The sequence below is a fragment of the Saimiri boliviensis genome, chromosome 20 (genome assembly GCF_048565385.1).
Source record: "Saimiri boliviensis isolate mSaiBol1 chromosome 20, mSaiBol1.pri, whole genome shotgun sequence".
Classification (NCBI taxonomy): Eukaryota; Metazoa; Chordata; class Mammalia; order Primates; family Cebidae; genus Saimiri; species Saimiri boliviensis.
In genome coordinates this window covers 12,200,166-12,210,970 of record NC_133468.1, presented here as the reverse complement: position 1 = coordinate 12,210,970, position 10,805 = coordinate 12,200,166, and positions in this window count along the sequence as shown.

The window sequence follows — 10,805 nt, the reverse complement described above, 5'->3', positions numbered from 1 at the left end:
GCATTTTGTATTTTTTTTTAACACATGGGACACCAAGATTTTTTTTTTTTTCTGTATCACTAAAAAACCCTATAAGGCATCAAAGAGGCTGGGCATGATGGCTTACACTCGTACTTCCAGCACTTTGGGAGGCCAAGGCAGGTGGATCACCTGAGGTCATGAGTTCAAGACCAGCCTGACCAGCCTGGCCAACATGTGAAACCCTGTCTCTATTAAAAATACTAAAATTAGCCAGATGTGTGGCTGTGCCTGTAATTCCAGCTACTCAGGAGGCTGAGGCAAGAGAATTGCTTGAACCCAGAAGGCGGAGGTTGCAGTAAGCCAAGGTCACGCCATTGTACTCCAGCTTGGGCAACAGAGCAGACAGTATCTAAAAACAATAATAATAAATAAAAAATTTAAAAAATTGAAAGAAACTTCTGACTAAGCATAGCCTTCCTTATCCTGCCCGACTGCATTGTATTTCAAAGCATCATGCATCAAAAGTAATGAAGCTCATGAGGGCCCCAATCCCCCCCTCCAATTTTTAAATGATTTTAAAAGTACTGCATTTTCCTACAATTTTCAGAATCCAGAATAAAGACATTGAACATAAAATGTTTATGAGACAGAGTGGCTGTGTTCCGTATGCAAAGTGCAAGGGGAAGACAGCTCAGCAGCTCTAGACCACGAGTGCCCAGGGAAACTTCTTTATCTCCGTTATTGGAATGCTTCAGAAGGTATTTTTACTCTGAATGATTTGGATAATTATCTCAGTCTTTGACTTTGTTTTGACTAGCTCTGCAGACTGGTTTGAGTTCAGGAAAGGTATCAGTTACTTAGCTAAATATTCTTTCAGATTCATGATGCCAAGTTGTAAAATGTTTGTTTTCGGTGGCTTTTCTCAAACACAGCCAACGTTTTAAAGTCTGCTGTCTTACCTTTTTTCAAAAGGTAGCATTTTTAAAAAATCTGCAAGAATTGAATCAAAATGATGTGTGGATCTTGGTGTTTCTGTGTGTGCGTATGCACGTGTGTGTACATGTACCACAGCGGCCCCATGTCAGATATTCCAGGCAGAAGAGAGAGTTATCTTTCTCTTGAATTTTCAGTGTATTCTTTTCTGAGGGTTGTAAATAATTGATAAGAAGGTCCCTTTCCATAATTAAAATGGATGTCCCTACACGTCAACACCGATAGCTTTTCCGGTAATGAGTGAATTTAGATCCACATTAAGTACAGGCTATATTTACTCACCCTGGATGGGCTTCAATGCAGAATGTGCTGCCTGGGGACTGGGGGTGGGGGGGACACAAGGCTGATTTCAGTGGAGGTGAAAAGAACATAAAGGACCCAAGCCTGGGAGATCACTTGGAGAAAAGACTCACCTGGTTCCAAGACCTACTTTGGACTAGTTGGTGAGCCAGGCACAAAAAGGAAATACAGGGGAAGAAGGTTTGAGGACTTGGTACCATTTGGAATCTGTTCGTCTTTTCCTGCAACATTTAATGTCTTTCCAGTCATCTTTTTTTTTTTTTTTTTTTTTTTTGAGACGGAGTTTCGCTCTTGTTACCCAGGCTGGAGTGCAATGGCGCCATCTCGGCTCACCACAACCTCCGCCTCCTGGATTCAGGCAATTCTCCTGCCTCAGCCTCCTGAGTAGCTGGGATTACAGGCACGCGCCACCACGCCCAGCTAATTTTTTGTATTTTTAGTAGAGACGGGGTTTCACCATGTTGATCAGGATGGTCTCGGTCTCTTGACCTCGTGATCCACCCGCCTCGGCCTCCCAAAGTGCTGGGATTACAGGTGTGAGCCACCGCGCCCGGCCCAGTCATCTTTTTTTTTTTTTTTTTTTTTTTTTTTTTGAGACGGAGTTTCGCTCTTGTTACCCAGGCTGGAGTGCAATGGCGCGATCTCGGCTCACCGCAACCTCCGCCTCCTGGGTTCAGGCAATTCTCCTGCCTCAGCCTCGTGAGTAGCTGGGATTACAGGCACGCGCCATCATGCCCAGCTGATTTTTTTTGTATTTTTAGTAGAGACGGGGTTTCACCATGTCGACCAGGATGGTCTCGAACTCTCGACCTTGTGATCCACCCGCCTCGGCCTCCCAAAGTGCTAGTCATCTTCTTAATGACATTTCCTGGCTGTCCCCTTCCTTCATGGAAACCTCCTATCTAAACCTTTCCCTACAAGGAGAGGGCCATCAGCTGGAAGCCACTCAATGATCATGCCACTGCACTCCAGCCTGGGTGACAGAGTGAGACTCTGTCTCATCCATCTCTGGATTCAACAAACCCTTCTTCATCTCCACCATGTGCCCTGTTCAGTGGCTGGTGCTGGAGACGCTGCAATGAAAAAGCGCATGTTGGCTGGGGGCAGTAGGTCATGCCTATAATCCCAGCACTTTGGGAGGCCACAGCAGGCAGATCACCTGAGGTCAGGAGTTTGAGACCAGCCTGACCAACATGGAGAAACCCCATATCTACTAAAAATGCAGAATAATTAACCAGGCGTGGTGGCACATGCCTGTAATCCCAGCTACTTGGGAGGCTGAGGTAGGAGAACTATAGGTAATAATAATGTATTGTGTACTCTAAAGTTGCTAAAGGAGTAGATTTTAAATGTTCTCACCAGAAAAAAAAAAATGGTAAGGTGAGGTGATAGTTAATTTGCCTAATTTAATCATTCCATAATGTATACATGTATCAAAACTTCACATGTACTCCATAATTATGTACAATTATTATTTGTTAATTTAAAAGAAAAGCAGCTGGGAATGGTGGCTCATGCCTGTGATCCCAGACACTTGGGAGGCTGAGGCAGGAGGCTCGCTTGAACCCAGGATGTGGAGGTTGCAATGAGCCGAGATCATGCCACTGTACTGCAGCCTGGGCAACAGATCAAGACTCTGTCTTGAAAGAAAGAAAGAAAGAAAGAAAGAAAGAAAGAAAGAAAGAAAGAAAGAAAGAAAGAAAGAAAGAAAGAAAGAAAGGAAGGAAGGAAAAAGAAAGAGAAAGAAAGAAAGGAAGGAAAGAAGGAAGGAAGGAAGAAGAAAAAGGAAGGAAGGAAGGAAAAGAAAAGAGAAAAAGTAAAGCAAAAGAGCTCCCCACTCCGCAGGGATCCACAGTGGGAGGCTGGACAGACATGTTTATCACCACAGTGCTATGTGCAGGGATTGGGTGTAGAGGAAATGGGTGTCAAAGAAGGGTCGTCTCAGCTTACTGGCCAGTGGTGCAGGTGACACCAAGAATGGAGAATGGGATGGGCACTCAGGGTTGGGGCTGGGGGGATAGCATCCGAAAGAGAGAGAGATGGCAGAGCCATTTGAGGGGTGAGGGAGGGCTCACTCATCGGGAGTTGAATGCCAGGTCTGGGAGCTGGGATGTCACCGTGCACATGATGCTGGTTACACAAGGGTTTCATGTGGATGGGGAGGTGTTACATTCTAGGGAAATCTTTCTGGTGGCCTTCACCTTCTGGAGGTGAAACTGAAAGCAGGACTAAAGAGTTCAACCTGTAAAACAAAGTTCCCAGAAGTGTGAGGGAGAAGAGCGCAGGCTCCAGAAACCTCCAAAGTGAGGCAGCTCCATCAAGTGAGTGGGCGGTGTCGAGAACCCAAGTGACAGAAACAAGGGACCTTGAAGAGGGTGTTTTGCAGCCAAGACCTCACTGAACACTCAAGTCACCCGAGACAGGGAGGCAGAGATGAGAATGAGACGGAAAGGTTTGTATCTCAGTGCCACCACCTGGTAGCTCTGTGACCTTGGGCAAGTTACTTCCCTCTCTGAAGTATAGTCTTTGCCCCTGTCATTTGTGCATAATGACACCTGCTTTGCCTGTGTCTGTCAGCACATCCCAACTGCTGAATAAATGGTAGGGATGATTATTATCTCATGGTGGAATTGGCCATTTCACAAACACACTTAAAGAGGAATTGACACAGAGCCCTGCTCTCAGGAGCTGACGACAGCTGTGGCTGTGGGGAGTGAATCACGGAAGACTTCCTGAACGAGGAGACCTTTGAACAAGGGAAAGAGAGAGCTACAGGCCAGTCTGGATGCATTTCCAAGCAGACTTTTGTCAAAGGAAAAAAAAATGTGGCAGAGTGTCAGTTCTGGCAGAAACACCCGGGACCACAGATGCATTTTCCCGCCTGCCCCCGCTGTTCTCTCTGTCTCTCTCCCTCTGGCCTCCTTCATACAGTCTTGGCTTTGATACCACCAGCTGACTCCAGAGAGCGGACAGGCGTCTCAGAGTAGGTGGACATCAGGGAAGGAACCAGAGAATAACTTTGGAAAATGGTGTCCGTTCTCAAATAGTACCAAGTCCTTAAGCTCCTAAGGACAAACAGTGGTAGCACTGATCCAGACTTTTAACAGTTTTCCAAAAGCAGCCTTGCCAACATGCTAAAGATACATATTTAGTTATTTGATTTACAGTATATTTAAAGTGTTCAATGCTCAAAGATCCCCAGGAACTTTTTTTTTTTTTAGACAGAGTCTCACTGTCACCCAGGCTGGAGTACAGTGGTGCAATCTCAGTTCACTGTAATGTTTGCTTCCCAGGTTCAAGCTATTTTCCTGCCTCAGCCTCCTGAATACCTGGGATTACAGGCACCTGCCACCATGCCAAGCTTTTTTTTTTTTTTTTTTTTTTTTTTTTGTATTTTTAGTAGAACGGGGTTTCACCATGTTGACCAGTTTGGTCTCAAACTCCTGACCTCAGGTGATCCCCGCACTGGGATTACAGGCATGAGCCACCATGCCCAGCCCCCAGGAACATTTTTTCCAATTAAAAAAAATTATAAGAAGCCTGATATCAGGCTGGGGGTGCAGTGGCTCCTGCCTGTAATACCAGCACTTTGGGAGGCCAAGGCGGGTGGATCACTTGAGGTCAGGAGTTCAAGACCAGCCTTGCCAACATGGTGAAACCCCATCTCTACTAAAAATACAGAATTAGCTGGGCACGGTGGCACATGCCTGTAGTCCCAGTTGTTCAGGAGGTGGAGGCAAGGAGCATAGCTTGAACCCAGGAGGCGGAGATTGCAGCCAGCCAAGATCACACCACCGCACTCCAGCCTGGGTGACAAGAGCAAAACTCCATCTCAAAAAAAGAAAAAAAAAAAAAAAAGAAGAAGAAGAAGAAGACGAAGAAGATGAAGCCTGACATTAAGGTGAACACAAAACAAGTAAATTAACATTTAAATCTAATTCCAATATCTAATACATCCTTTAACAGAAAAGACAAAAGATTTCTTGACTTTACCAGAAAAAGGGCTTTCGATGAATTGCAGGAGCTGGCCCCAGGCTGACACATTTCTCAGGAGCCAGCCTGCGGGTCCTGTGGAGGGGATGGATGAAAAGGTTGTTATCACAGGCTGATTACACACTGAGAAGCCAGTTGGCTAACTCAGGAATGGGCGCTTTGAGGTAGTAGGAGACTACAAGTGTTTTGTCTTATCAGAGAAAGTATAATATGGGGGAAATCCTGGTGGTTGCTGAGTCTGCTCTCAGGCCAGCAGGTGCACAGTGCATGAGTCCTCCATTCCTAGGGGGGTGCCTGCCACATTTACGGCAAAATTCCACTTCAGGAGCAAACCAGGCCTCAGGACATTTAGTCCCATGATTTGTGACACTGCAATTCTGTCCCTGTATCAGTGCTAAAGCAGGGGCTGCTGTCTGCGTGAGCTTATTTCTGCCCATTGTGGCTGACCCTTTCAAGTGACCATAGTGTGGACTCAGGGAGGTGAGTTCCAAGGGACTGGGTGAGGGGTACTCTGCCACAAGAAACTCCTCCTTAGGGTCCATCCCTGTGGCTCTGAGGCTCTCAGGGCTTTTTTCCTGGTCATAGACCACATGATCTCTTGCCCTACAAGCAGGGCATACTGGAAGAGCCAGAGAGTTGCTGCTTATAGCCCTCAACCAATAATGGGCAAGGAGTTGATGGATTCATGTCCCAGCAACCTGGTCCTGCATTGAGAGGAGTGTTCTCACCTCTCCTAGACACCTCTGGTGAGAATGAGCTTCTGTGGCCCTCAGTGAGAACTCACTTGAAAGCATGTACACGTTTTTAGTTGTTGTTGTTGTTGTTGTTGTTGTTGTTGTTGTTGTTGTTGTTGTTTAATGGAGTCTCACTTTGCCACTATGTTGCCCAGGCTGGTCTCGAACTCCCGGGCTCCACCCCAGCCTCCCAAAGTGCTGGGATTACAGGTGTGAGCCACTGTGCCTGGCTGGAAGCACACCTCTTATTGTCTTCCCTTCCCTGCCCCACCTCTCTACTCTCTTGCCATTGACTCCTGGGATCACTGCCAAATAAGCTGCTTACACCCAAATACTCATCTCAGAGTCTGCTTTTGGGGAAACCCAAACAAAACAAAATGGAGTTAGCTACATAGAACCTATGAAATTGCCACCTATTACCACAGCAAGTTCATGTGGTGTAACTAATCATTCTTGGTGCATAAACTTGTATGTACGGAGATGCCAAAGCAACATGTCTGATCTCTATGAACTCAAACATATCTGTGTCTGTGAGCTACAGACTGTGAGCAGGAACAATTCCAATTTGCTTTTTCACCTGCGATTTCCTGTCCTAATGGCAGTGTCCAGCTTGTCATTTGTAATGCTTACCGTACTCAGTATTCAATTGTTCCGCTCTACCTTCTGTGTAGAGTCAGCTTCATGAATGTGCAGGCTGTGCAATCTACAGAGCCCTAGCTAGCCTCAAGGAGAGTCTAGCGCCTGGTTCAGTGCTCTCCTGTTGACATCCTGAAATTCTTAAGAATTTCTGAAGAGGCTCCACATTTTTACTTTGCAGTGGGACTGCAAGTTATGTCCATGGTCTCACCCGCATAATTCAGATCTCCTTCACTTTTGGGCATTCCCTCACCCAGCTTTCCTCTTCTGTAAATACGACAGTCAACAATTGAGAAAAAGATTACCTAATTGCAAGATTTAAAATTTTTCCAGGCACGGTGGCTCATGCCTGTAATCCCAGCACTTTAGGAGGCCAAGGCAGGCAGATCACTTGAAGTCGGGAGTTCGAGACCAGCCTGAACAACATTGAAAACACCATCTCTTCTAAAAATACAAAAATTAGCCAGGTATGGTGACTCATGCCTGTAATCCCAGCTACTCAGGAGGCTGAGGCAGGAAAATTGCTTGAACCTGGGAGGTGGAGGTGGCAGTAAACCGAGATTGCACCATTACGCTCCAGCCTGGGCAACAAAAGTGAAACTCCGCCTCAAAAAAAATTTTTTTTGATGATATACTGTGTTAGCAAGAATGGAAGAAGCAGGCACTGTCATACACTATCGGTAGGAGTGTTAATAGTTCAGCCCTTTTATAGTATAATTTGACAATACTTTTCCGAATTGAAAATGCCCATTCTCTTTAATTGAATAATTCCACTAACAGGTTTTTATTGAATACGTATATATCTATATTTGTTCAAAGTAGTACATGTGGCTGGATGCCGTGGCTCTTGCCTGTAATCCCAGAACTTTGGGAGGCTAAGGTAGGAAGATTGCTTGAGCCTAGGAGTTCAAGACAAGCTATGGGCAACATGGCAAAATCCTGTCTCTAAAAAAAATACAAAAAATTATCCACGTGTGCTGGCACACTTCTGTGGTCCAAGCTACTTAGGAGGCTGATGTGAGAGGATAACTTAAGCCTGGGAGGCAGAGGTTGCAGTGGGCTGAGATCATGCCATTGCACTCCAGCCTGGGAGACAGAGTAGGAGCCTGTCCTACTCCCACCAAAAAAATAGCAAAAGAAAGGAAGGAAGGAAAGAAAGAATGAAAAAAAGAGAGAATATACAAGGCAATTTGTTGCAGTACCATTTTAAAAAGCAGTTGATTGAAAATGACCTAAATGAATGTCAACAGAGGACTGATTCAATACCTCATAAAATACCCATGTTATGAAGTCCTATGCAATCACTTAAAAAATGGACTAATATGTAACTATCTCCAGATACACTGCAAAGTGAAAGAGCAAGGTACAGAATGGGAACAAAGTAACTTAGATTTGTATGCAAAAGATGAGGAGAGCTAAAGCCCTTAACATAGGCATGGATCAGCTCTGGAAGAATGAATGAGGAGCTGGTATTCCCACTGCTCAGGGGAGGAGAGTTGGGGAAAGGAAAACAGATGCAAGGGCGAAAGGTTTTGGTTTTTCTCCTTTTGGATATCTGAATTCTTTTTCTCCTGTGCGCATTTAAAAAATTTAAGCATTTAATACTTTAAAAAGTCAAGAAAAAAAAAAGCAAGCAAACTAATAGGATGCCAAGCAGCCCTTCTGCTCGGACCCCAAGCCTCTGGTCTGGAATGGCCGGGTCTAAAGAGCTATTTGAGTTCATTTCTGGATTATGTCATATTGTCTTCTCTCCCCTGGGGCTATCATCATAAGGCCTGGAGGCTTTAACATTTAGAGTGAAAGAAAAATTATTTCTTTTTTTTTGAGATGAAGTTTCACTCTTGTCGCCCAGGCTGGAGTGCAATGGCACGATCTCGGCTTACCGAAATCTCTGCTTTCCAGGTTCAAGGGATTCTCCTGCCTCAACCTCCCAAGTAGCTGGGATTACAGGCATGCGCCACCACACCCAGCTGATTTTGTATTTTTAGTAGAGGCGGGGTTTCTCCGTGTTGGTCAGGCTGATCTCGAACTCCTGATCTCAGGTGATCCACCTGCCTCTGCCTCCCAAAGTGCTGGAATTACATGTGTGAGCCACTGCGCCCGGCAAGAAAACTTCTTTGTTTTTCTTGATGAACTTGTATATTTTCTCTGTTTTGAAAATAAGAAATAAGCATTGGGAAAAGAGACTCTGGAAACAACAGCAAAGTAACGTAAAAATAACAGTGTCTTTTTTCCCTGCTTTGGCTACCAGGAAGCTCACAGACCAAACTCAGTTATATGTTAGCCGTGTGGGCTGTATGTTAAATGCTTTTCTTTCCTCTAGGTTTGATTTTCTCTGTCTATTTCGCGTTCTTTGAATTTGCTTCTCTATTCATATTTAACTTATGGTTGATTTTATTGCATATGGGCTAAAAAAAAGTTTGAATTTTCAACTGATGTTTTTTGCCTCTCCCTTGCCCTACCCCGACCCTCATTCATTCAACAAGACCAGGTGGCATCTTTGCCTCAGGGAAGGGATGTCACAGTAGAAGGATGAGAAAAGTCTTTTGAGTTTCAAAGCCCAAACCCTGAGGGACTTTGGGCCTGAGCAACAGATTTGGGAGAGAAGGGATGGAGTCAGATGAGCAAAGCAGGCTGAAGCCTCCCAGGCCAGAGAAGGGAGCAAAAGGAAATTGACGTTGAGGGAACAGCAGAAAACCCAGACTGCAGAGAGACATCTGTCCCAGAGGGAGCCTGTGCCCTGCCTCCCACTCAATGCACAAGGACAACACCAGACCCGTGGCAGAATGGCTGCGTGGTTAGACAGATGGGCCGGAGACCACCTCTCAGAGCTTCCTGCACCCCAGAGGGCACAAGGACTATGCAAAATGACTCCCATATGCCCGGGGAGGGGGAGGTCTGGAGGCACTTGGAGAGCATATCTGGAAGACCCTTCTGCTTGAGAAAAGAAACCATGGGGCAGCCTCCTTCATGGACCCAAGATCAAGGCCAGATAATGGTCTTCACCCCAGATGCCAGAACACTTGGACAGTGGCTGAAGATGAGGACAGGTGCCTGGCTCGCCTTCATGCCTTTTAGGCCCACAGAATGGAGATCAATCGGGGAAAACCCAAAGATCAACCTTCTGTCATTTGTGAGAATGGTGCTCTTAAAAGAAAATGAGTCTCCTAATAGAGAAATCGTTATACATCTTGTAAAGCTGAGTTTGCAAATGTTTCTATTCGGAGCCCCTCAATGGAACGAAATGAAGAGGTAAAACTTTTAAAGTAGCTAAGTGCCTTATCCAAACATTAGTCCTTTCCAGAGTCTTCTTTTAAAAGGAACCCCAGGACAGACGGCCTCCTTAGAACTCCCGGGATGGTTCTTCTGATAAGGATGGAATTTCTCTGCTTGAGACACAGCTGCATCCCGCTCCCACATTCTATTGGGCCAGGAAGCCTTTGCCTGGCTTGGTGCTTCTTCCTCCATAACAAATGTTTCCTGAATCAACTGGATCTGCCACTTAGCACGGTAAGGTGGATGGCCTGGAAGCTTTCCAGGTGCTTCAGGAGAGAAGCGGTATTTCAGCCTGGCCTTCGTAATCAATGTCAGCCTCAAACACTGTCTGGAATAACAGATGAGTGCCTGTCTGACCCGGAAAGCGTTTGCTCGCCGCGCCCCCCCAGCTTTGCTACTCCCTGATGGAGGCTGGTTTTGTCTTCTGCAGTAGCTGTCTTACCGGTCTGACCGTTCCTTTACCTGTCTTTCAAATGAGCAGAAGAATAATTTCTTCGTGGGAGATTGATGCTGAGCAGATGTTCGCAGAGTCCCAGAGGATCACCGTGACAGGTCCCTCAGTAGGACTGAGATTGTGGTTATGTAATAATTTTTTCTTCTCATTTTGATTAAAAAAAATGATGCATGCGCATCTCTGCGCGCAAATGTGTCAATGCTAATTGGACATGCGCATTCGAGACGGCTCCATACCGAAAGGAATGGGACCGTGGCCCCGAAGCAACGCTCCCTCCCAGCACCGTATTACCCAAACAAAATTTAACTCACCATAAGAATTCCTCCGTTAGAAAGAATTTGAGGTATCCCTGATCTTTGGGTGCCAAACATTGCGGCGAAGGGCTCCGCCGGCCCCTGCGGACGCCACGCCGCGAACTTGGCCGTGCGGTAGTCTCGAGTGCCCTCTGCCGTAACTTG